We start from the raw sequence: 27,148 nt of genomic DNA, 5'->3' as shown, positions 1-27,148 counted from the left end.
CAAGAGTTTATTCATTCAATTCACCATGCATTTTCCAGTAGGATCCCTCTCAATCATTTCCAAAACACCAGTGTTATCCTTTGTCCCCCTGGGTGGGGGTTAGGAATTCACACCCCTCCCATCACCTGCTCAGTGTAATTGCCCGCGAGACTCACATTCCTCATTGTGACTGCTGAAGAGGCCCGTTTGGCTTCTGGGCACGTTAGAGGTCCCGATTCCTTTCCTCCGTCGCCGTCGCCTCAGCCTGTTACCTTCAACGTGAAGTGTGGCTGTGGCTTTCTTGGGTTGAGGGAAGGCCTCTGCTCGAGGTGGTTTTCTGTGGTGTGCCATTATCTCTCCTCCCTCCTGTCATCCTTTAGTTAGCTTTAAAATAAAAGAGAGCCATGTCATCTCCCACGGGCAGTGAAGTACAGGCTGCTGTGGGCAAGGAGGGGACATAATTATGCACCATTTGGATTCCTCCGAGGAGGGTGAGGTTCCAGTTAGGCAACTACCTTCAGTTAGCAGGCCTGAGGCTAGTGCTAGAGATATTCATAGGGTTGTCCAAGAGTCCATGGGTAGGTACAGACCTTAATACTACCCTCACCTATGCCTTTGACTGCCTTATAATGGGTAACTCAGACTTCCAGGCAGGGGGACCTTCTGTGCCAGATGAGGTTTCTACTCCGAAGGGAGCTAGGCTGTGTACGTGTGTCACCAAAACCAAGCATATTGAGAGTTTAGCAACATCAGGGGCATCCCTATCAAGGTTCCTAGTCCCCATTCCTGTAAGAGGTGTAGAAGTAAAGGTAGAGGTTCTTTCCCTCGGCATCCTCCTCTTCGTCAGCTGATTCTGACCCTGACTCTCTGCCCAAGAGGAAGAAGGTAAAAAAGGAAGAGTCTGTGATAAACAAATGGTACTCAGGGATACTCTGGGGGAACCTTTCTTTGATCCCACACATACATTTGCACTCTGCAGAATGGCACCCTTCAGAGGCTGTGGGTTCCTTCAGAAAACACTGGGACATAAAACCCATGGAAAAGGAGGATCGTAATGAGATGGAATCTGAGTGTCCGTACCACAGTCTCCCGGACAAGGTGGCCCTAACACCCGGAATTGACCAGTCGATGGTAGTTCTCCTCACAAAAAGGGGAAGGACCCTAGAAAAGGGATCGATAAAACTTTGCGAGCTTGGCAAGATAAGCTGCTAGACGTCCTCATTTCAAATGCTAGTAGAAAGTGTGGTACATGAAACCCCCTTGATGTCACAGTCCTTAGAGGCTGGGTGTAAAGATGTGTGTGCATACTCGGCAATGCCAACACAGCCCCATCCATGGAACAGAGGAAGGCTTTGTTAATGCGCCTTGACCCCAAGTTGGCGGATACAGCACCGTCACAGGCATGACCCAAAGCCAGGGGTTTGTATTTGGGCACAGATTAGTTAAAGAGGTATGCTTCTTCAAGCATACTTTCACAACACTGGATAAGGCCCAAACTAACATATGGAAGGCTTTGACCACTAGTGTCTCTTTCGGGGCTCCACCCATCCAGCACAGTTTGCTTCTAGCGGGATACGTTCAGGGTCGTTCACTACCAAAGGTGTGTCAGACACTTTCCCACAGCTTCAGACTCAGTGGGGACTCCACCAGAAGTCATTCCCGATCTGCAGCAAGGGAGCCTTTTCATCTTTCTTCCCAAGGAGAGCTTGGGGGAAGGTTAGCTCGTTTTTACTCACAATTGGTCTACACTAAATACAGATGCATGGGTCCTACAGACAATGATGGGGTACCGTAAAGAGTTTTATTGTCCCTCTCCCCCCTCCTTTTTTCGTTGGTGTGGTGGGTCGGAAGACACATAGTGGACATTCTGATGTTCCTTTATTTACATAAAAAGGAAAAGTGCCCATCTGATTCTATCGCTACAGGGGGATTCCCTACCTAACTAAAAGGTTCTGGTCCGTCATCCATAAAGTCCAAACTCAAAGGCCTCTGTCCAAACCTTAATGTACCTGACCCTACCACTAAGAGTAACAACTAAAGGTGGACAAAAGAAGGTTTCCCTTTTGGCTTTCTCCCCTTGGCCATTTGTCTTTAGGCTTCCTCTCTGGGTTTTCTTGTTCTACACCAATCTTCAATATGAAAAGGTCTCATTTAGAAAATCTGTTCCTTATGGGAATTTTTTATGATACTTTTCTCTGGTTTTATTCATGAGCTCTTGTAGCTTCTCCCAAATGTTCAAAGGTCTTGTCTTCCTGACAATATGATAATCATCATTGCTCTCTTTGACACCTTCTTTTTATTGTATGTATTTCCCTTGTTTTATCAGGTTTGAGAGTTCCCCACTCCTGGTGTCTTTTACATCCACCCTTTCTCTCCTTGCTTGGTTCACTCTGTACTCTTATAACAATTTTGATAGTTTCTCATTAAGTGGTCTTTCGTCTCTTCAACAATTATCCAAGTTCAATTCTATTAAGACACACAGAGGCAAGTTTTATCCCTCTCGCCCTCCAGTCATTGTTTGTTCCCTCTTCCCTCCTGTCTTCGTCTGAGAAGATCAACTGGATACATTTGCGGAGGCTGCAGAAGGGTCAATGCTTCACTTGGAGTTCAGTTTCTGGATGGGCGGCGATTCTAGTCTGGAATGTGGTTTCAGTTTTGGGGGTTTTCTCCCAGCTTCAGAAGAGGATAAGGGACCGATTACAATGGACTTTAGAGTGGGGGAAGGAACCAGAGTGGCTAACGGATGTCCAGAGCTGCCATCTTGGACTGGGGCTCTTTCCCTAGGTTACAACATTTTTGTGTGGTTTTAAAATGGTCTAAGTGAAAACATGTTTAAATCTTTGCTGATTGTGGAGTAAAGAAGTTAAATGCATAATGCTCACCTCTGTCTCTTGATAGAATCTAAAGCCTCACTCACACTGGTGCTGGGGGTTTTTACCGGTGGGCGCCTTGGCACGACGTGCAGGTCTCCACCAGTGTGATAACCTTGTGTTGGATTTGTGGCATCCACACCCTTGATTTGTGGAATGCATGTGTTTCACTATACCTTGGTGGCCTTCATGTGCTAACCGGAATGCTCCGTTCTGTAGGCTTGACGGCACTACAATATAGTGCCCTTTTAGTAGTAGCCCTTCGGGGGACACTGACAGTTAGTTTCTGATGCCCAAGAGGCTCTGCATCAGCTCTTGGGCCTGTAAGGTGCGGTGGGCCACAGTTGCGAGATAGTTCTTCCACTCGCCTGTTAGCACGGCCTGTTTTGTGCAAGTGCATCGCTTTCGGCCGGGCACATGCTATGATGTGGCAGACATGTTCTTCTGTCTCTTTCGCAGCCTGCAGTCTGTCACAGTACCCAGCCTTGGGTGTCGCAACAGAAAACCAGCTGGGTTGGCTGCCCCTGCTCAGTATTGCACTTCCAGGTCAAATTGCTGCAGTTGGAGCATCCAGCGTTCTATCCTTTCCAGTGGGTGTGGAGCAGACCCTTGGAATATGGGCACCAGCGGCTTGTGGTCCGTTAGTACCTTTACAGGGTGCCCTATGATGCAAACGTAGAAGTGTCGGCACCCCCACAGGATGGCCAGCGCTTCTTTTTCAATGTGTGCATCATTCAATGTGTGCATATTTCTTTTCCGTGGGCCTAAGGGCCCGGCTGGTGATAGCAATGGGGTGTATGGTCCCGTCTCTGTCTTTTTGGGTCAAGACTGCTCTGAGCCCAACAGTGCTGGCATCCACTAGTAGCTCAGTCACTCGGGTTGCATCAAAGAAGGCCATTGTAGCGTCTCCCTACAGTGAGTCTTTTATGCGCTTGAATGCTGCTTCATGTGTATCTTTCCACTCCCACACTGGTCTTGTCTTGGTGAGTTCTGCAGGGGCGTGGCTATGGTGGCTAGGTCAGGGATAAACCTCCCACAGTAGGTTGCCATCCCGAGGAAGCTGCAGACTTCTGTGGCACTGGTGGGCACTGAGCCCTTTTTGATGTCCGCCACCTAGCTCGGGTCTGGGGACACTTTCTTGTTGAAGACGTACCCAAAGAAATGGTGTTGATCTTCCAAACTCGCACTTCTCCGCGTGGAGGGTGAGCGAGTTGTGTTCCAGAATATCGTCACTTATGTTTGTGACTCCAGGGAGATCCTGTATCACATTTCTGATTTCATGCCGGAAGACTTCCACCCCCGATGAGATCCTGAAATTGAGTCGGTGGTATCTCCGTAGTCCCAGATGAGAAGAAAAAGTTGTAATGTAACGGCACTCCTTGGCCAGGCAGATCTGATGGTACCCAGACCTTATATCCAGCTTGCAGAAAACAGTAGCTCCTGTGAGGGTCTACAATCAGTTTGTTGATGGTCGGGTGATGCATCTCACTCGTCCTATGGCTACATTGGTTAGACGCATATCGATGCAGATGCTTACCGCCTGGGGCTGTTTTGGTTTCGCTGTGACTACCATGGGGATACCCACAGTGTTGGCCCGTATGTTTTTTCGATGATGTTGAGGTCTTCTAATTTGTTGAGCTCGGCCTCTACAGCAGTCCTCATGTGGAATGGCACTGTTCGGTGTCGGACAGCTCTTGGTTCCACAGTGGGGTCAATGTGGAGCTTCACTGTGCCTCCTTTGAGGCATCCAATTCCCTGAAAAAGTTTGTTGTGCTTTTCCAGTAGGCGATTGCTATCACGTGTGTGTACTGCAAAGGTGAAGTGAATGAGCTTCAGTTTTTCTGCCGTTAGGCAGCTGAGTAAGGTTTAAATCCCTGCATCTACTACGTATCCTTGTGTTTGGCAGCTTTCTTCCCCCGTATGCAAGTCTTGTTTTGAAGTACCCACTTAGAGGTACCGGTTACTTGCACTCATAGGCGAATAGCTGCAATGACTTCTGTTGTAGAGTTGGGCATGCGCGAAGTTCCTCGTATTTGCTGTCTGGCAGGACGTTCACTGTGCCCCCTGTGTATCATCATTTTCACTGGCGTTTCATCTGTCATGATTATACAGGTACGGTGTGACTTTGTGCTCCATGTGCTTTTTCCTCGTAGTGGTTTTATTGCAGAGATCTTGTGCATCCATTCTTTCCTCGATCTCCTGTGCTGGGTTGTCCGGTCTGGTGAGGAGTCTCTGCTCAACTGATAGTCATCCTCACTGTTGCTTGTGTCTTCAGCATCCACTGATCGTGCCCGTCCTCTTGGTTTGAGGTGTGGCTCTATTGAATGTCAGTGTGTTCGGTGTTCCTGTTGGCAGAGACGGTATGCCTGGGTGCTTCTCTGGTGTGTGTCACTTCTGCCTTTCTTGGTATTGTCGGGCATCTGTTTTTTCATTCAGGCATCAGGAGCTCAAACAAACATCTGCAAAGTGGTTCAATTTCCCACATTTGTAACACATGGTCCCTAATGCCAGACATGGCGCCTCCTTGTGTCAATGTCCTCCGCACCACAGATAGTTTCCTGGTTTTCTTAGCACAAGCTTCCGTTAGCTTTTTCCTTGTCAGAGGGCGTTGATGGTGGTCATGCAATTCCCTGGGTTTTCTGTGTCCAGCGGTAGTCGGCTGATCATTTGTTCCATCTCTGCTGCATGTTCATCAGTCCTTTCTCGCTAACGTCCCATAGCAAGGATCTGTTTGAGGGGCAGGTTTGTCTCCAACAGTATTGTCCTGCAGAGCTTTTCTGACGACAGGCCATGGATGACCTGTTGCCGGACAGCAAATTCTTCATTTGGGAAGCCACATCTGATTGCCATCTCTCGGAGGCAGCCATGAAAATCATGATGTTTTCATTTGGGCGCTGGCGTACCAGACTCATCTTAAATCTCTCAAAGGCTGGACTCTTCCTCAGTGCCTCTATTCTGCAATGCATTGAAGAGTCATAGCGCCATTGTTCCTAGGTTGAGCATCAACAGTGTCGTTTTTTCTTCTGGGTCTACCTCCTTCATGCTTAGTTTGAATTGGTGAATCCAAAGCTCCAGCGGAGGGACACTCTGGGCCCAAATGATGAACGGTTTCATGAAGGTGCCTTGAGTTGTGTCTAACCAGGTGCTGGTGTCAGGGTTTTGTTCCTGGCCTCTTGTTTTGGCCAGGGATGCGGCCGAGTCAGATGCCATGTTCCTCCGCAGTCCTGTCGACCCTTGTCACTTGCCAAGCAGGGTCTCTGCCTTGTGGTCTGTATTCCTATACTCGCCATAAACTTACTTTTCTGCCTGCTGCGTGCGTGTTGTCCCTGTGGTGCCTCGGCTGTGGTATAGTGTCCTCAGTCTTTCTGGGCCCCCTACTCGTGTGTGTGTGTGTGTGTGTGTCTGTGTGCGCCCGTGTGCAGTTCTGCACGCTGGGTGCCAGTGCGTGGGTGATAATCTGCCTGACTTTCGCAGCTTTGCTTGCCCCCACCATTATTATAACATACTCATGCATGGAGCTGCTTAACGTGGATTCATCAAAATCTGCGTCTACGTGCTTGCCTAATGTCATCTGAATGTCATTTATTTTATTTCCTCTCCTCGCCGGTTGCTGGGCAGACACATGGTGGGAGCTAGGACCGGGTGGCAGAAGTAGCCTTTTGTTTCAACCTACGTTGGTGATCCTTTGAGTATGCTGTGCATGCTTCGTTAATTGGCTTGACACACGGGCGCAACCCAGAGCGGGGTCTGCATGGCTCCGGGTCCTTGGTGCTGTACTGCACTGTACAGCAGTCGAAAAAGGCAGGTTTGCACTACACCTTTGTCGCCAATGTGATGTTCGGGGCCCCCGGAGGAGGCCTTGTGTCGGAGGCGCAAATAACGGGAGACACACTCAGTACAGGTTGCTGGAGGAAAGAACCCTTTCTCAATCCTCTTAATTGGCTTGGTCACATGGGCTGCTATTCGGTTTCCTGGTCACCTGACCATCACAGCCATTGCTCTTTTTCAGCCGATTGCTTTGGTGCCGTTTTCTCCAATAAGAGGTACAAATGTAACTGCTCACCTTTCAAAACGGATAGACTCCGTGGACAGCTAGAGACTTTGTATTAGGAGGCCCGTCTACCTGCAATCGAAATATGAATATATGAATGAAGTCCAAACGAAATGAAAACAAAAACGTCGAAAAAGCCAATGAATCTCAGTTTGTAAAGCCATGTAAGAGACCGTGTACGCATTTCCATATTTAAAAGTATTATGGAAAACAAATCCGCTGTCTCTTAGTGTAATAATCATGCATCAGAAGTCAAGGCAAAGTGCGGTTTTGATGCAAGGCGTCTGTTTTCAGATTGTGCATGCTAGTGGAAAGAGAAACGACCTAGTCAACTGGCCATTCTTCCAGGAGCCGTAAACGTTTGTCTAGACGTGCGGGCTGTGACGCAGACAGAATATGGGAACACGGTTGAGTAAGGAGAGGTGCTTCTGACGTTTTGTTAAATTGGACGCATAACCCGTGCAGCCGTCCATTTTGGACCCATTACATAGCCATAACACATTCCTCTTTTACCCCCCAAGAAATGTGTAGAATGAGTCTTGCTTTGTTTTTTGGCATAAAAAGGCCGCAGATTTATTTTTCACAATAACATAAAACCACACTGTACACATTAGTGGCGATAACTCAGAAGATGCGGCGACCGCTCCGTGTCCAATAACCTGCTTCCCCCTTTCTTTCCCAAAGTCCATTATAGGCCCAACTCTCCCAACCCTTTGGTCCTGAGCTTCGCCTGCCCCTGCAGGTGTTCCTGGGCGGGGAGAGTGCCGTTTCCTTGGGGGAAGCTGAGCCCTTGTTGTTCCCCCCAGACGCCCCTGCCGTTCAGGCTCCCAAGGGGCGCTGGTCTGAGAAGGGCGAAGACCCTTCCAGCTTTCTCCTGGCTCGTCCGGAGTCTGTCTCTTGTGTTTGGTTGCCCAAACACCGCCACACCGCCTGCCGTCCTGCGACGTCGACGATCAGGCCTCCTTGCTTGTCCTGTTTGTAGGGTGGGTGGGTGGGAAAACGAAGTCCTCTGCTGGTTTGTGGGCGTCCCACTGCTAAGGCTCGATCCTGCCTGCAGTGGGAAGCCCGTTTGTTATAAAGGGGGGGTAGCCCCTCCCCCTCCCTTGTTGCCCTTCGCGGGCTTTTCTCTGATTTGCCGCGCGGTTTCCTTTCGCGGGCTTTCCCTTTGACTTGCCGCGCTTCCTGCGGGCACCTCCCCTTCATCCTGGGAAAGGGGAGGATAAGGAGGAGGACACCGCCCGGGTTATCGGGGTGCCTCCTCCATTTTGGGATTTCGTCGTCGACACTGTCATAACCCGTGCAGCCGTCCATTTTGGACCCATTACATAGCCATAACACATTCCTCTTTTACCCCCCAAGAAATGTGTAGAATGAGTCTTGCTTTGTTTTTTGGCATAAAAAGGCCGCAGATTTATTTTTCACAATAACATAAAACCACACTGTACACATTAGTGGCGATAACTCAGAAGATGCGGCGACCGCTCCGTGTCCAATAACCTGCTTCCCCCTTTCTTTCCCAAAGTCCATTATAGGCCCAACTCTCCCAACCCTTTGGTCCTGAGCTTCGCCTGCCCCTGCAGGTGTTCCTGGGCGGGGAGAGTGCCGTTTCCTTGGGGGAAGCTGAGCCCTTGTTGTTCCCCCCAGACGCCCCTGCCGTTCAGGCTCCCAAGGGGCGCTGGTCTGAGAAGGGCGAAGACCCTTCCAGCTTTCTCCTGGCTCGTCCGGAGTCTGTCTCTTGTGTTTGGTTGCCCAAACACCGCCACGCCACAGATGGGTTTCCGCCCACTGTGGCTCCCCCATGCTCCCTTCCTCACTTTTTTAGGGTTTTTGCGCAAAGGATCCAGTAGACTAGCCCCCACCCCAGTGATGACAGTTGCACCCTGGAGAAAATGTACCCCTTCCTTCTGAAAATACCCTGAGTAATTTAAATTAATCCAGCCGTGCCTGGTCAGGCCAAAGCCCCTGCAGAATCTGCCATTGATCATTCCGGCCTCGGGATTATTTCTGACCCACTGATTTCTGTTTCACCCCCTCGACTGGCCAAATCCTGTAGGAAGACCATCATCCTTTGCATCAGAGCCCCTCTTCCCAGGCTTCTCAGATCGTTACCTCCCCCAAGTATGAACCCTATGTCCGTCCTTGCCCTTTCCTTAGCAGTCTGTGCACCTGCCCTTGCCGTTGTGCCCCTTTCAACCCTGGCATCCCGTGCCATTCACTTCTGCCTTGGGAATCACCTCCCACCATGCGCTCCCTTTGTCACCCTGCCGTGTAGATCTTTCCTGCAAAGAGCGCCCTGCGCCTGCTCATGGGACTTTCCTCTGTCCCCTTTCAATCCCGCTCTACCTTAACCAGGGTGGGGAGGGGGCCTGTCCCCGGACCCTTCTGCCCCTGACGCCTTTCCCATGTTCCTCCTCGACTCGGGTGAGCCTGCTCTGGGACATTTCTGCTTCTGGGCCTTTCCCTCCTGTTCAGCCTTAACCTCCGCCTTAACCAGGGCGAGCCTACTCCGGGGCACCCCTGCCTGCCCTCGTAGGCGTTACTTGCTTCCCCATATTCCTTTGCACCAAGCCTTCGTAGGCCCAACTCTCCCAACCTTTGTGCTCATGCCCACCCTGCCCTTGCAGGTGTCCGTAGGCGAGGAGAGCGCCGTTTCATTATTGGGCGAAGCTGGTCCCTTGTTGCTACCACCAGCCACCCCTGCCGTTCGGCTCCCCAGGGGCGCTGGTCAGAGCAGTGTAAAAGGCCGTTTCCCTCCTGTTCCGCCTTAACCGCCGCCTTACCCAGGGCGGGCCCGGTCTCGTCTCCAGAAGTGGGGCATATTTGTATCCATACCACCTATCTTATTAGCCATAATTTTATTATCACCCCGCAATGTTTCCGCTAATCTTTCAGTAATTGTGCCTCCCCAAAAGAATGTTAAGTCCTGCGGCACGCTATCCTGTCCTAGAGACGTAGAAACCCGCTTTAGGAAACCATTACTCGATCCAGATGCATCCTAACCTTTTCATTGGATGTTGTATAACAGTCCAGACTGCGAGTTCCGCACGTTGCCGAGTTACGGCCCATGTGCTTAACTATTCACCTCCCGCGGATGGGACCAGTGACTCACTGTGCGCAGCGAGACCCTCCCCACGCAACCGTACCCAGGGCTGTCCCCCCAAATGCCTTGGCCATATGCCCCCTTGCCGCAAAGCCAAGGTGATCAACCCGGGAGATGTGCACGCCCCCTTCTCTTGAACCCAACAGTTTTGGGCTGTGTATAAGCCTAAGGGAGACACCTGGCACACTCCCATGGCCATGCACCCTTCTTGCCCCTGCTACCATCGATGGCTAGCAAATACCCCAATACTCCAAGGCCATACACGTACACCTGTTACCATCAATGAACCATAATACCACGGGAAACCATATCCCATAGCCACCAGAAAATCCCTATTCGTACAAAGTATTCCCTATTATACGTGTGGATGTTTTACTGCAACCCAACTCCGATTACTTTTGTTTCTTGGAAGAACCAATCCCATGCTTAGGGTGACCAGACGTCCCGGCTTTCCCGGGAAATCACCTTCCGTTTTAATTGTACAAACCCCGCTCAGGGTTGTAATTTTTTGCACAACGCTTATAGAAGTTTTAAGTTTGAGGTTTGCTTCGAACCCCTAACCCTTCAGGTACAAGTCACAACACATACTGACTGTGCCACAAAGACAGACGTCTGTGTAATGAACGAAAATGTCTTCACTGTAACGCCGCCATTTTTCCTTTTCCAAAAGTTTGACCATAGAGAGACCCCTGCCCCATGCTTGGCAGCCGCATGAAAGCCGCCTTGTTTAGATATGCCCGTGGCAAATGCCTGAACGCCTACCGGGACTTATAGTCTTGTAGGTATACAAGGAACTACCCCCGGCCAGTGGCATCACTGCGTCTGGCATAAATTGACTTTCCGGATAAAAGTCCAAACTGATACCAATCCTGTGCCCAACTATCATCCCCCTAATGCACCAAAATAGGTTCGAAACATTAAACGCAAACTCCTAAACCCGGCCAATGACCCCCTTTCCTTTCCGCCCGCAGCATTCTTTAGAGCAGCGGCCGTCCCTGGACCTCCCTTGTAACGGCCCAACAATGCCCCACCAACCGTAGGAGTTGTCCGTTCCTTCTGTAATCACGGCCTCCAACCACACCAGCGAACCTCCTCCTGTACCATACTGTACATCGCCAATTGACCCTAAACGACCCATCGTAAGTGAAAAGCTAACCATTTTCCGTCCAAGTGCACCTCACACCTGCCTATACCGATGTAGCTAGGCCAGTTATATTGCAACCACAATAATTTTGATGATCCCATGCGCTACTGAAACATGTGGGGAGGGGCCACCCCTTCACTCAAGATTGCGCCTTCCACAACACTTGCGTACCGGTGCGTTACAACTGCCTCATCATAACATAAGGAAGCGACACGCCTGCCAGTACTACCCTAGTTTGCCGCTGCCACGAATCGAAAAGTAAAATGCCGCATTGTTAACTTAAACTTGGTAAACCCCGGAGCTGCAAAGCTGCCCCTGAAACGACTTGTGCATAGGCATGTTACAGTTGCCCTATCCCAACCTAAGGTGTGGCATAAAGCTGAGCGGTACTGCCCCTTCATACCTGTACCTGGGTTGTAATTCCCCCGCACTTTGTTATTACGCCCCTGCCAAACTTTCGAGCCCACATTTGTGCCCATGTCGCACCATCATGTAACCCAGTCCTACCATCTTGCCTCGTGGTGCTCCAGAGTCCAACCATAATGCTTATCACACCATTTCGTCCTCCCTGCCTCGTGATGCACCCCCTAGCGTTGGAAAGAGGCATGCCATAATCCCTGTAGCGCAACTGTGTGCTACCTGCCTCGTGGCGCTCACACACTCACTGTAAGGCGTCATTCAACATGTGCCGTAACTTGTGCAAATTACCGAATCCCTTACGGTAACTGGTCAAAACTGCTATGCGCACAGTGAAGTAAACCACCATAGCAGCTTATCCGCATTGTCTTTTGTGACGTCCCTCGCCGCGCCTGCACTAAACCAGTTGACCACTACTCCTACTGCCCGCACAACCGCACTGGAAGAAAACCTGCCCGCATTTCTAGAACGTCTTAGTATTTGTGTCTGAATTATGCTAAATTCTTCATAACCCGCTTAATACCCAGAGGTTTCTATGCGCAGCCGAACCTGGAGCGCTTTGACCCGTCGTGCTTCCAAGGTGAGCACGTTACCCCTTAAGCTATCTTCCACTTTATCACTAGAATGCCGCCTTAAAAAACAACATGCCACGAACCCCCCATGAATGACCGGGACCCGAGCCCAAGACCCCTGCTTTAGGAGGACAGTTTCTTATCCATTAGGACACCGGGACCACTCACTCGTGTGTGACAACCCGCCCAGTGCTGTGCTATCAGAAACACCCGTCTGCTCAGTGTGTTGCGGACAGCCTCCAATCCCAACATCCACATCCCCCCCAAATGTGTCCTGGGTGGGCATAAGCTCAGTACCCCCGTCCGACCACCTACTTGCCATATGCGATTTAAACCATATGTTCTGCTGAAGCGCTTATTAAGTGCGAACTCGGACCCCTAACCACAATTATTCCTTAGTTGTATACTCCTACTTAGTTCCACAACGGTAGCCCTAACGCCGCTTCGTCCGACTGAGATGTTGTACTGAACACCCAAAATTATAATTGCCCTTTTACAGAACGCCTCGTATCCGAGATTGGTTTTTAAGCGCTGGGTCGGGATTCGCACCTGTGTTGTGGTGCCTTGCTTCCCTGCCACACGCCTTGCTTCTGAGCACTCCCACCTATTTGCGCCATTAGTTGCCTGATAAAATTGTTGGCATTTATATCCTCGGAAGGATGAAAGGCTGAGTTTTCCCCCGCCGGGATTCAAACCTGCGTTAGCAGATTCCGCACCGGTGGCAACGCGAGCGCTCTACTCGCTGTGCCACTTGACCGGCTGTAGCCACCGTTGAATTTGCGAACCTAAGCCTTCGACAGACCCCACCACCGAGGTCCATTTCACCCCCTGTCTACAGTGAAAACCTTCGGGGGACCCCACTGGAAAGCCTCCATGTCTGACGCCAAGCGCCAATGCTCTAGGAAGGCACTGCCCTCGTATCGCGCTGGCGAGAGGGGGAGAGGCTCCCGCTGGAAGCAGTGCGGCCCATGCTGCCCTGCTGCTGCTCAGCCTTGTTGCATCGCAGTTCCCGGGCACTGCGGGTCACATCTCTGTGTCGTTAGCACAGAGCGTGGGACACTCGTTCTATCCCTTGTTGCAAGAGCAGAGTTTAGTTTAACCAATGCACATCAAATGCAACTGTTTGCAGCACATAACGATTGTCAGGGCGCCAGCATGCAATGTGAAGGGCTTCCTTCACCCTCCTACTGAAACCTTGTCTTTCATTGCATACATTACAAAATTCAAAGGGGACAACGTATTTTGTTGCCCTCATCGAACTCATGAACTACCTCAGGGTTGCAGACTGATCACTTCCCAACTGCACTCTATCGCCCCCTTTACCTCTGAACACCGGAACACTTTCCGGATTTATCTCAGTAACCCAGCAGTTGGGAACTGTGGAGATCGCTCGTCACGGCATTAACCCCTTATGCGCCCGCCGCTTTTTCAAAATCGCTAAACTTTACTCCTCGACCGCCGACCAGCTCCCTTATTCTCCTATTAATACGGAGCGCGCCCCCGCTACCTCAGCAGCTACAACAGCGCATAATTGGCGCTATATCCACCCCAATCCTTACCCGACGCATCCTCTTTGCTGGAACACCATCACTCCTTCACTGGAAATCGCCCCGACCTCGGAACTCTTCTTCCTTCTAGCTCGAAAAAAGGCAGTCCAGCAGCCACAGCATCACGGGATCGCAGCATCACAAACCGCAACAAATCCAAAACGGACGAAAACGAAGTCCTCTGCTGGTTTGTGGGCGTCCCACTGCTAAGGCTCGATCCTGCCTGCAGTGGGAAGCCCGTTTGTTATAAAGGGGGGGTAGCCCCTCCCCCTCCCTTGTTGCCCTTCGCGGGCTTTTCTCTGATTTGCCGCGCGGTTTCCTTTCGCGGGCTTTCCCTTTGACTTGCCGCGCTTCCTGCGGGCACCTCCCCTTCATCCTGGGAAAGGGGAGGATAAGGAGGAGGACACCGCCCGGGTTATCGGGGTGCCTCCTCCATTTTGGGATTTCGTCGTCGACACTGTCATGACTGGCATTCGTCAGCATGGCGAAACATGCATAAGATTAATCACTCCAGCAGCAAGAACCTCAACAGATCTTTATGAGTAAACAAATAAAACAATTTCTACAAGTTGTCCTTTCCTGATACTTCACTCGCACAATTTAAAAGGGAAAAAAACACCATGGTTTACGATCTCGCACTGGTAGGATTGGTGCACGTCCCTGTATTGCAGTTCAACAGATGTCTTTCACGCATCCCAGATTTTTAAACGTAAAGTAGCAGGCACGTTCCCACAAATGAACTGGGCTGGCAAAGGGGTTCCAAACGTAATCTTTTTCTTTTACTAGGAAGGATGCACTCGAACAGAAGAGACATACATCGGGCAATATACGTTATACGTGGAGGCATTCTCTGTGTAGGGTGCCTTTACAATTTAAGATTTCACAACGATCTACTTAAGTCTGTAGCACATTGGGTTATTTCGGACTAGAAATGTAACTCCTATTTCCAGCATGTTATTTTTTAGGTCAATATATCTTTTTGCAATCCATACTTCTTCGCACACAGTAGTTCATGTAGATTAAAGGATGGATTTTTACCTTAAAGTTCCTCTTCAAATCAGGCATTAATAAGATTGGGTGGCCTCTGTTGGTACTGCTGACACAGACCTATCGGTGGAGCTGTGTGGATGGAAGCCGGGAGCATCATCACCGGTTAATGGTTTCCTGTTCTTTGTTTGGAGTATCTTTACTCATTTTTTATGCTTGGATCATTTCCCTATTTCTAGGGAGTAAAGGTCACAGGTACACTGCTAATTTGTAGGGATATAGTGTTTGTGATGGCAATCTCCAGTGGAGCGCAGGGTACAGGGGAAGACTGAGCAGTAGGTTTGAATAGTAGTCTAGTTTGCCGAGCACCAGGGTAAAGGCGTTTTGCGATAGAGGTGTGTGCTGATCTTATATTGAGAAGCTGATCCTGGCTTTTGCGTCAGTAGTAGTGATTAACAGGTCGCTATCAAACAACAACAGGTCTGCAAGCCAAGGGCCAGGGAGTCGGGAGGTCCAGCGAGAAGGAGATGGGAAAGTGCAGTTAGCATTGATGGCAGGGAGTAAGAGAACTAATTTCTTGAGATTAACATCCAGTAGTGTCGGCTGCGAGATACTTGTTCTGGGACAGAGGTGGTAGTGGAAGATGAAGAAGGAGATGAGTTTACACCCTGGGAGGATGTGTAGAGGAGCTGCTATGCTTCCAGGAGATGGAGAAGTGGTCAGGGATATGGGAGAACATCCATCAAGTACAATGTAAGCCAACAGATGGGAGAGTTTGGAGGAATGAAGGATTCTCCACTGTATAATGGGCTGGGGAGAGATCAAGTAGGATTGTGTTGGAGAAGGTGAGTGATCTTCAGTGGTTTGAAAACTGGAAACCTTGATGAGAGCAGTTTTGGTTGAGTGTTTACTGTGATATTACAAATAGAAGGGATTTGTATCATATGTGTATCTCAGGGTAGTCAACATAGTGGTTGATGATCACAGCCACACATTTTCGAGTGGTGGGCTAAAAGGAAAGATCAGTCTCTAGGACAGCAGTATTCAAACTGTGGGGCGCAGCCCCGTGGGGGGCCGCGGCCACAGGGTGAAGTAACTCATCAAACTGGCCCACATTGGCCAAAAAGGTGACCCATTTCGACTGGCCCACATTAGCATTTTGTATTTTTGGTACAGACATTGCCCTATAGGCCAGTCCGAGCCTGGCGGCTCATCCATAATGGCAAGGGGGCACCCACCCAGTGGCCCCCTCACCCATTATGGAGGAGCTAAGGAGCCAGCCCAGTGAAACAATGAGCTGCTTTTTCCAGCTGAGGGAGTGCTCCTGGGCTTGCTGAACTGTCAAAGGGAAACCCCATTTCCCTTTGCCAGTTCAGTTCATTCCCCAGCCGCACATGCTCACTGAGCCATGCAAGGCTGGGCTTTTTGCTTCACCAGCATTGCATAGCTCATTGGAAATGCTGGTTGGAGCACTGCATGTCTGTATGTGCGAGGGGGAGCTCCTGCGCCTCCCCGCACATCCGGACAGAGCAGCCTGGAAGAGGGCGTTTCAGCACCCACATACAGGCCCATGCAGAAGGTATGTTCATTTATTTTATTGAAACCTGTGTATGGATGCATGAATGCTTATGTTATGTGTGAGTGTATGGTGATGGATGCTCGTATGAATGATAGAGTGATTGCTGTATGAATGTGTGTGAGTGTGTGTATGTGTTTTGGCAAGTGGTGGATAAAGTGGGGAAGGAGGGCTGTACAAAAAAGGCATTTTAAAAATGCCTACATGCCTTTGTTGCACAATCCCCCTACCCACCTGCCAAAATCAGCTCTCCTGAGGTGCTGTGGAGCCCAGGGGACATGGATGGTATTTTCTTGCTGGATTTCTATCATAGATGTCCAGCCAAAAATACCATGCTTTCCCCTTGGCACCCCAGCGCCTTGCATGCACACATAACCATGTTGATTGGGTTAGGTCTAGTGGGGCCCAGGGGACAGGGATGGTATAATTTTATATTTTTGCTGGACATCTATCAGATGTCCAGTAAAACATGTCATGCCTGCCCCCTGTGCCCCCCCCAGCAGCAATTGTAAACTGTTTGGATATTTACCCCATTTTTGAAAAAGAATGCTCTACAGTGCAATATCTTAACCCATTATTTTATTTTAAAAAATTCAGGGGGGGGAACCCCCCGAACTCCCACTTGATTGGTTCTGACTCCCTCACTGCACTCGGCCCCTGTGGCATTTTTGGGGGAAACAGTTATGCCTCTCCACTTAAATTCACGAACCGCGACATGCTCTTTGACTGTGTTGGGGATGGGGAGCCCAGGGACTGTGGTGGGAGCAGGATCGGTGGGAACCATGGGATAGTGGTGGGAGCAGGGTGGGGAGAGCCCAGGGTGTATGATGGTGTGGGGCGAGCCTAGGGACTGGGTAGGAGTGGGATGAGGCAGCCACTGTGATGGGAGCGGGTGGGGGAGCCCAAGGACTATACTGGGAGTAGGGTGCACTGACGGTGCGCAATATATACTGTCCGTTTGGCATTTTTTGGGGGGCCCGGCCTGCCCAAATTTTGCTTGGGTGGGGGGCCCAGGCCAAACATTTTTGAAGACCACTGGCCTAGTGGATTTACAATGTGAGGCAACTTCTTTGATTGGCATGCTCACCAGAGTCTCATATACAAAACAATCCAGTGTGCTCGTGTATGGACATCACACATTTCGCAGCTCACTCGATAAAAAAAAAATAACACCAACACAGAGGGGCGAGGCAGGGGGATCCCGAACAATTTATTGTTTTCTCAGGGGGGCCTTGGCATAAAAAGTTTGAAGACCACTGCTCTAGAATGAGGGATTGGTGGGGTCTGCAGTGGATTTCTCAATTAGGTGTATGACCATTGCTATTTTGGTTCGGTCATTTCATCGACAGTCTTTTTGATTAGTTTTTTATGCAAAATGTTCAACAAAAAAATGAATCAAAATTGGTTATTTTTGATTTTTGGGGGGTTCACACCCCCAAGTCCCCAATCCCCTATTGTTTTTTTCTCTATTCCTGAACCTTCCCCTCACCCCGTATATGCACTTTTCCACCCCCTATATTTTTCAATGAGTTGTCATTGCAAATATTTCGTAAAAACTAATCGAAAAAAAGACTGTCAATTAAAGAACGTCAAACTGCTATTTTATAGGAGACTGTGAAGATGCCTGATGAGAAAGATGTTTGAAGATGGAAGAGATGAGATGTTGTGACAGGTGAAATTCCCTTCCTCACTTGGGGTGTGAATGGATCATTGGGAGCACATGATGGATCGGCCGACTAGAGGATGATGACTTCAGTGGAGGTGGTTAGGGAAGTGAGCGAGATGTGGGAAAGAAGAATGTGTGTGGGTCACAAGAGGTGGAGAGGAGGCAGGCAGTGGGACAAAGTGAGGGATAGTTTGTCATGTATTTTGATGGTTTTGTAGAAGACACAAAAGGCAAGGTCATCCACAGAGGAAGGCAAAACGCACCTTTCATTGGAAGAGGGGCAAGATCTCTTGACCTCTCTTCTACCAGGAACATCATTTCACCAGAATGTCAGGGGTAGCAGATGTGCCATCGCTTGTGTGATGAATTCACAGGGAGGGACCATGGCATTCGGCCCCAGTTACAAAATAGGTAGTGCTGCACACAAGTTGACTCGATGACATTGCACAAAGTGACTTTGCTGAGGCAAATTACCTTCAATAATGCATACAGTTAATTTCTAAAGTTGAAACAATACAATTTGTATAGAGCTGCAAGATGACGTGTTATCACTTGTAAGCGCTGTAATACAATGTGTCATTAGTGCCCAATGTAACAAAATTTTACTTACTGATCGTGAAAAGATGATCATGTGACTGCAAGTTGCGCACATTGATCCATCTCACATACTGGTATGGAAAGATAAACTGTTCCCTCAGACCATGCCTTACATGTAAGCCAACTTATTCAAGTTTAAAGATTTTTACTGAATACTTGCTCTTGTACCGTCTTAAAATTATCTTTCCTTTCTGGAACATGCACTCTTACTAAATCAATAATCATTACGGCCTGACATCACACGTTTTCCCATGTCAGGTGGGACTAGTTTATCCCGTTGATTTTCTTAAGCGCATTTTGATACCAGTCAGCATTGTATTACAGGCCCTTGCACACAGACACCACTGAAGCTCCCTTTCCACGTAGGGAAGCTGGGTGATTATGCAAGACCAAACCGCTGCAATATAGAAATCTTTGAGATTCAAGGTATGTCTGTGACAAAAAGACAACTGTTTTGCACGAGAACAGGGATACACTTTGCCTAAAGTGCCTACTGAATCCCACACAAGTCGTAAACCAGCAATAAGCTCAAACAGATGTGAAAGTGGCAGAGCCAACAGGTATACCTCGGTCACCTCATGTGAGCCCATGGCAGGCTGTACTCTTCAGGAGAGGTGTGGGCTGGTACAGATGCAACACAGAAGGTCCTGAAGACCAAAGCTCGGGCTTTTAACGAGGTATGCGGAACGATACCGCCCGGTACGGCCCTCGCTGCAGGTCTATTAATCTATAGCAGTTCTCCAAGTAATCCTTTTGAATAGGATGTCCGGTTCAATGATTTGCATGGCTTTCAAATGTTTGATGGGATCATTTTTTGTGTGATTGGAGGCTGTGTGCAAACTCTACTTGCAATAGCAAGATAGGAGAAACCGCCTCTACACTTTGTAAATTGTTGGGACAAGCCCTGAAGCACCAAGAAGCAACATTGAACCTGAAGAGGCCTGTAGAAGCTTTCCTGCATTATCCTGAACAAGATCACATTCAGAAGGCAAATACAGCTGGAATCTGTGGATACCAGCCTTCTGAACGGCCCAGAAGGAAATATGAGACGTGCTCTCTCCTTTTACTTAACCCAGCGGGACCAACTGGGTAGAAAGCCTCCAAAAGCCACTGCCAGTGTCTACCATAACGGAGGCTAAGCAGAATGACTTAAAAAGCGCAATAACCAAGAATACAGTAGTTACGAGAGCAAAATACACTTATTCTCACAACACAGACAGTTCAGTCCAACAAATTGCATTACTCACAAGCAACACCTAAAATTGGAAGAGGAAAGGAAGCATTTTTTTTTTTTCAAGGACAGTTTAGAAAATATTTTTCAGAAGTCCTGAATAAACTGGGCATCAGATCCACAAATAGTAGAAACTGCCATTCTCGCAAAAATCAATAGAAGCCGCCCTAGTAGTGGCCTTGTAGATAGCTTCAATAGGGATACGCCTTAAGAATGATATAGAAGCCTCCGTAGGCCCTGCAGTATGAGCATTACGTTTGGAGAAATAGATTACATTGGACAGAATAGCTGACAAAATCCCTCCACTATCCAAAGGCCTTACAAGCTTTCGAAGCTTCCATGAGCGGAGATTGGCCACTAAAATGAACAAACACAAGCAGTTTTCGAATAAACTTTGTCCCGTGTAAAGAAACAGGAATGATCAAGGACTAAAGCTGCCTGGGCTTCAGAAATCGAACTGGAAAAGGAAACTTGGCCAAATCTCCTAAATCAAATAAACAACTTTGGGTAAAAGCCAAAAGTATACGAGTCCATAGAATCAGTGCATTTTTCCCGAAAATTGGGTCTGCCTCAATCGCAGAATAAGCTCGCAACTCACTAACTCTTCGAGCGGATAGGCCTGTTACTAAGAAAACAGACTTCAGTGTAAAATCCTCAGAAGATGTGTGCATTAAAGCATGAAGGACCCTATTCTGGTGAGACTTTTCAGTACTGGTGCGTGAAATCTCGGCAGCTCCCAAATATTCTCCAAAGTCATTTAGCTGCTAAACAAGCTCATCGAGTTCCCAAGGGGTAGAATTGTAGCTTTATTTACCCCACTGAATGGGAGCTACATTTGTCAGCACAAAGTAATGCAAGCCTAAAATGTCGTCTTTGAACTCTGTAAGCTTGAAGACTGAAAGAAACACAGTTAAAGAAAATGCAACATACTGTCAAATCTGCTTGTGGCCATTGTTCCTTCACACCATTCACAGATTTATGCACCACTCCCATTTCTAATCATTCACTATTCACATCATTTAAGGGACACGTCAGAGACCACAGCCGCCCCATTCCCCACTTCTGTGCCGGCAGCCATGCTTCAAGGTTCTACTCATCGGTACTCCCACTCCCTCCTTCCCTGCAGCTCTCTGGCCTGCCTCCCTTGGCCCCCTCCCTGCTCCTACCTGCAAGGCAAAAAACCTTGGGGTCATCTTCGACTCCACACTCTCCTTCTCTCCTCATATTTCTGACGTCGCCAAGAGGTCCCACTACCAGCTGCACCTCCTCAGAGGTATTCTTCCCTTCCTCTCCTTCCCCCAGAAGCTCACTGTCTCCCGAGCCCTGGTTCTCTCGAAGCTGGATTACTGTAACAGCCTCTATCTTAATCTGCCTGCCTCCACTCTCCGCCCTCTGCAACTCATCCAGAACAGAACTGCGAGACTTGTCCTTGGCCTCAAGCCCAGGGACCGTATCTCTCCAGGACTGAAATCTCTACACTGGCTCCCAGTGGCTGCGAGGATAAAGTTCAAAACCCTCTGCATTGTCCACAAGGCCTTCTGGGGCCTGGGTCCTAAATACCTTCAACTCTCTCTTCCCAAATATCTTCCTCCCCGAGCCCTTCGCTCATCCGCCTCCAACTCCCTCATGGTCAGCCGCTTCTCGAAGCAACGAGCTGGGGGTAGATCTCTCTCCGCGGCAGGGGCCTCCCTCTGGAACAGCCTTCCTGCCTCCCTGAAACTTGAGGAGAACCACCTCCGGTTCCGGAAGCACCTCAAAACCTTCCTCTTTGCTTCTGCTTTCTCTCTCCCTCTCCCCTGCTGAACAGCTAATTAATTCTTCACTAAACTGCACTGATCCTGCAACTGGACCACTCTAAACTGCCTTCGGTCCTGGTCCCAGTCACTGATCCCCTGGAACCCCTCTGCACTACGGGACTGTCTCTGTATCCCTACAGCCCCCCCCCCCTTCCCCAGCACTTGCTCTGCACTTACCTTGCACTTGCCACTAGCTAGCCCTTTTTTATTTATTACTTACGCCACTTACCTTTACTGCACTTCCCCCCCCTCCCCTTGCACTTTTCCCCCCTCCCCCACCCCTGCACTTGCGCGATCTGAATGACACCTGGCCTAGTAGGATCGTTTGTTTTGTCTCCCCTTGTTCCTCCCCTCCCTGCCTCGTCGCGCCTTGAAACACCCGTGTATAGGCGCGTTACAAATACCATATCATATCATATCATATATCAAGGTCCAAACCAACAAAGATCAGCCAGTGCAGAGCTGCTCTTTAGAACAGAGAATAGCCGATCACTGTGGGTGGAAGCCCAGGTATGGGCTTTTGATTTCCATTGAATCTGGAATCCAGAGAGACCACTTTTCATCGACTCTTGATCCAAGGAAATCTGGGCCACTTGCATCACTGAACATAAACTAGACTCTCAGGAACGAAGTAGTCAAGTTCAGTGTAATTGAGGACAGATCTGGAACATTTGATCTGCATTCTGGAGGTCTGCCCGTCAGGAGAAGCACATTCAGGAACTGAGTTAGAAGGGCAAGCTCCGAGAACCAAACGTAATGGCAATTCAGAGACGGCTGATCAGTTGACATGGAGAATTTCTCAGAAACGTACATCTTTAGCGAGGAGAGGCAGGGGACGGCTACAATAGAGGAATCTGTGACTGTATTTTATCAGATAAGGATTACAGATTCCTAGTTCATGCCAATTAAAGATGCAAACCTTAGGCATCAGGTATTCTCCCAAATTGAGAAAAGATTGATTGGCGATAACCCGGCTTTAGATTTACAATCTCCACTATTTCTTAATGTAAAGGCAATTTGTGAGGCATGAGGTGTGTGCAGTCGATCCCACTCCAACTTCCGATTGTGCTTCCATGGCCAATTTTCAGATAAATACATTTTCTTTTGAATTCCAGCAATGGCGATACACAGTATGTTGGAATGTGTGTCGCTTTGCTTGTTTAAATAATTCATGCTCACAGCATTTTCAATCTAGATTGGACATTCTTTTTCCCTGAACCACTTGTGACCTAGCAAAAATAGCATTGAGTCCAAAACACTGACCTGGTTCTGGATTTGCCTAAGGAGACCATAGATAATCTAACTGGATCACAAAGCAAGGCTCCCAAGCTGCAATCTGATGTTTAGGACATCATGGGATCAAGGGAGCGAAAGGAAACTCCTTGAAGTAGATTCATTTCAGGGACCATCATTTTAGAGTTTCTTTTGCAGGAATAGGCACTGTTTGAAATCGACGTCGGCTGTCTGGTATCCAAAGATCCGAAGGAAACCACTGAACGTGCCTCATCTGAAGCTTGGCTAGAGGCACTACTGGTGTGTAAGATGCCATACAGAAATATCGGCTACCACCAGCCTCATGGCATTAATCTGGTCTGAAGATGGTGAAGTTCATGCTTTACAGTTAAATCTTCTCATTGATGGAAATACCAGGTCTGATGTGCCCAGTAGTGATCTTACAAGCTGGAACATTGTTTGAGGATCTGTGAAGGAATCATGGAGTAGACACAGACAACAGATTCAAATTCAGTTTTCAAAGTTTTATTTAACTCAGAATGTCAGGATGGAGCAAGGCCTAACTTGCCCTATGCTAAGATGGAATTTCCCTACCTAAAGAAAACTAAGGATAGTCTGTGTCAGGATGTCCAAATCAAATGTCTGTCCAAAACCTAGACTTGCCCTCACAACTAACTGTATATAATGTGCTGGGATGTCAGCAACAAAAGAATAGTGTTCAAAAGAAAGTTCAAAGATCCGTCCAGTAGTTCAAAGTATTGGGGTTTGCTTCCCCAAGAGTTCAAATCTTTCAGTTTTCAAGAAGTAACAGTTCTTTGGGACACTGCCAGTCCTTTTAAGAGTAGTATTGTGTACCAGTTCACTTAGACAGTTCTGTTTCTTAACTTCAATTTCCCATTTCAGCCTGTGGCAAAACAAACTTCTTTAGACATACTTTCATTGGCTTCTTCCATGTAGGGCACTTGGTCTAGGCACAGTTGTCGGGCCACATGGTCCACCCTTTACAAGCCACACAACTGATACCACTTCTTATTGTTTTCATCAACAATTATGCACTTTGTTATCCGTTTCTATATTCCTCTGGCTCTTGCTAACACATGTGTCCTCCTAGCCTGCAATTCCTGGGCCCCTTTTGCCTTTGGGCCAATACTTAGTTTCTCACTTTCATACCCTTCTTGGTATTCTCTTGACTTTGTCAATACTTGTTTCATTCAACGCATTCCTTGATTTCCGTCACATGTAATACTTAGCTTTGCTCCATTAATAAGTATTCAATGTGCTTTGTATTCTGTGCGTCATTAAAAATTGCTTTCTATCAGTTTCAGTTCTCTCAGTTTCTTAAAAGTACTTGTTCCGGCATGCAAAAGTACCTTTAGCTACTTTCAGTTCATTTAGTATTCGCAAAGGACTTTGTTGCGCTTTACGGAGTGCTCCGGTACGAGGTGTAACTGCTTCACACTCACTGGTCACACCCGGCAGCGTCCTCCTCAGCATCCTTCGCAACAGGCTTCTTAAGCTTCCCCAGAATTTGCCTCTCCTTCGCTGCCTCCAAAGAGAGCACTGCTAGCTCTCCTGGTTTCCTGCGACAGCGGCTGGGGTTAACAGGAGTTGCACAGATTCCACAAAGCAGACCCGCTCTGGAGGGTAACAGGACCTCTAGAACCCGCACAGCCGACCACAGATCCAGCGTTTCCTTCTTCTGCACAACACCGCTCCCTGCATCTGGGCCTCCAGCTTGCTTTCCTTCAGTCTGTTTCTCTTCTCTCAAAGCGGCAGGTATTGTTAGAACTGCTAACTGATGCCAGGTGTGGGTCATTGAGTTCCATTGCCTGACTATGGAGAAGTTCATTAGGCAGACATGCCTGGTTGTTTCATTGGTATGCCTCCATAGCTCTCTTCTTCTCAGTACCAGAGTGGTGTTTGGAGCGTCTGATTTAATAAAAGGAGCATTCACAACTCTGTTTTGTCTCAGATCTATGTGTGTATCAGTAAAATGAAGATGTGTCATTATAGTTGGTCTTTTCCTCCTCCCAGTACTAAGGTGTTGTTTCAGGGAGACAGTTTGGAAGGAGGGAACTTGTGTTGATAATACCCTAAAAAGGTTTTAGGGATAGAGGGCTCATTGTGAAAAGGGAAGGGGTTATACCATGTCTCGCCTAAGGACGTCCTCTCCCCACTCTCCAAGTTCCTTCCACTCAAGTGATCCTCCCTCGCATATCCATCCCAAGGTTCGGGATCCAAAAGCAATGGCCTTTCCCTGGCCACATAAGAGGAGGATCCTAGGGAAAAAGATGGACACCCTCCGGTTCCTCACAGATCCAATGTCAATTTTGATATTAAAGGGGAAAACAATAAAAAAAATATTGTAGAGCTGCAGAAATTTGGGTGTAAATGGCTTATGGTGGATCAGATTGAATTAGCTAGTCATCTAAACAACATTCTACAAGACTCCCCCCTTTTACCAACTTCAATGGGTGACATGGTATGTAAAAATGATCTCTGTAAAGCGCTTAGGCAAAAGCACTATATGAAAACACACCATTATCATTCATTAAATGATCCATGAATGCTTTGGATTACAAATGAAGGAGCCAATTTCAGACAAAAGAACACCATTGAAAATTTTAAAATTTCACAACTAATCTTAGAAACCTTTGGTGTGGGTGTCAAATAGGCATCTGGAAGTCAGCAACCTTCCAGGTCTAGTGTACATACATTAGTCCCCTCTTTTCAATTTGGCCAAAATACGTTTAATATTGTACTGAGAAATCTAGTCCCTCCGCTATTGCCACCTTCAAGAGAGGAACTATTCTGCCTTCTGTGTGATGATACTAATGCAAACAAAAGTGTTACATTGTTATGAATCCCTTAGAGAATAACACAACATTAGTGCAAAGTCTGAAAACATTCAAATGTGCAACTACACTTAATGTGCACTTACAAGTAAAGAAAATGGCAACAATGTGGTTGTGACTCTTTAAGGCATCTAGAGCTAGCAAGACCCAAACCTGGTTCATCATGTTTGCAAGACTTTAGTCCATGGTCACCAGGAAGACTTCCAAATGGTAATCATAGAGACAATTCATTACACTGAACATATAATTCTCAAATAAGCAGAGTGTAGCATGTGATATCAAATTTCAATAATTTGAAAGGTGACTCAGTGCAGGTAACCAAGTTATCCTTCCAGATTGATACAGCACTGTATCAGCAAGAGAGGCATCAATACAAGTGTTACGCAAAGTAATAATGGTGACGGATCTGCAAGACTTCAATATAGTATCTTAACTAGAACTAAGCAAAGTCTTCCAACGAACTAGAAGAACACATAGCTACCCTCTTAATATTAAAACTCTTTGCGTGTACCACAAAGTAGTGGCCATTCATTTGCACAATCCTCAAGGACCTCAAAATTCAATAAACTTTGGAATGAAAACAAATCTTCACCATTTAACCCGTTGCATGATGACTCTGCTAAAGTAAGAAAACCATCTTGAAGACTTGCTGTTAAACTTTTTTCTCTTCTCCACAAATGCAGCCCACCAGAGCCACGCCACAACACACAAGTTTTATTTTTGGAGGGCTGTCCCTGTAGGTTGTGCATTAGCCAATAAAACCCACCGCTCATTTTCTGCACCGTAGGATCTACATTGCTGGTTCACTACCCTTCCAATCCTACGCTTGATCTCTCATTGGCTTACACTGTGCTCCATTTCTAATTTATCCATTTACACCCTTTCCTCAAGGACCGGTTTACGGTATGCTTATTAGTCCATATTGCAGAACGAGAGTATGAGACCTGGAGCCCTTTTCTTATTTGAAATTATATTGTACAATTACATGAGATAAATTATATTCTTTCATACTCAAGCTCACAGAGTACATTAAGGATATTTACGTTGAGTGTTGTGTATTTGTTGTGAATCAAAATTCATAGTTTTAAAACATAACACATACATGATGTACGGATATACATTTAACTAACAATTCAGCTATATAGTCATTTCCCACTATCAACACTGTTTTACCTATTTTTCCACAGCTACAAGCAGTGGGTTGCTGCTGCACAAACTGCGATATTCATTGAATGCAGATTGAACGATCCACTAGTAGTCTTCATCACGTTGTTCTCTGCCCCTGTTCAGTCAGGGCTGTACAACCTGGATGTTGACGTTTAGTGTTGGCCAATATTGCACATGGGCACAAGCCGCAATATTGGTGCTTCAAAAGCCATGGCAAGAACCACACCTGAAAAGGAGGCTAGAAGACATGTATGTGCCTGGGGTAACAGAGGAAGGTGTTCCGAGAGCCTGGAATCACAGAGCAGAAATCTAGGGAAGAAAGACAGAAGAACGAGAAATAGCCATTTAGATAAAAGAATA

At 47.8% G+C, this 27,148-nt stretch overlaps 1 protein-coding gene across 1 annotated transcript in view; it reads right to left on the bottom strand.

The window, feature by feature from the left end:
* Positions 1-27,148, bottom strand: part of BMP7 (bone morphogenetic protein 7) — a 557,435-nt gene that overhangs the window by 67,614 nt on the left and 462,673 nt on the right. The window lies entirely within an intron of this gene.

The sequence above is a fragment of the Ambystoma mexicanum genome, chromosome 3p (genome assembly GCF_040938575.1).
Source record: "Ambystoma mexicanum isolate Mex_15411 chromosome 3p, UKY_AmexF1_1, whole genome shotgun sequence".
In the NCBI taxonomy this organism is placed as follows: Eukaryota; Metazoa; Chordata; class Amphibia; order Caudata; family Ambystomatidae; genus Ambystoma; species Ambystoma mexicanum.
The sequence above is the reverse complement of the archived record's forward strand: the minus strand, read 5'-3'. Positions and strand labels throughout refer to the sequence as shown.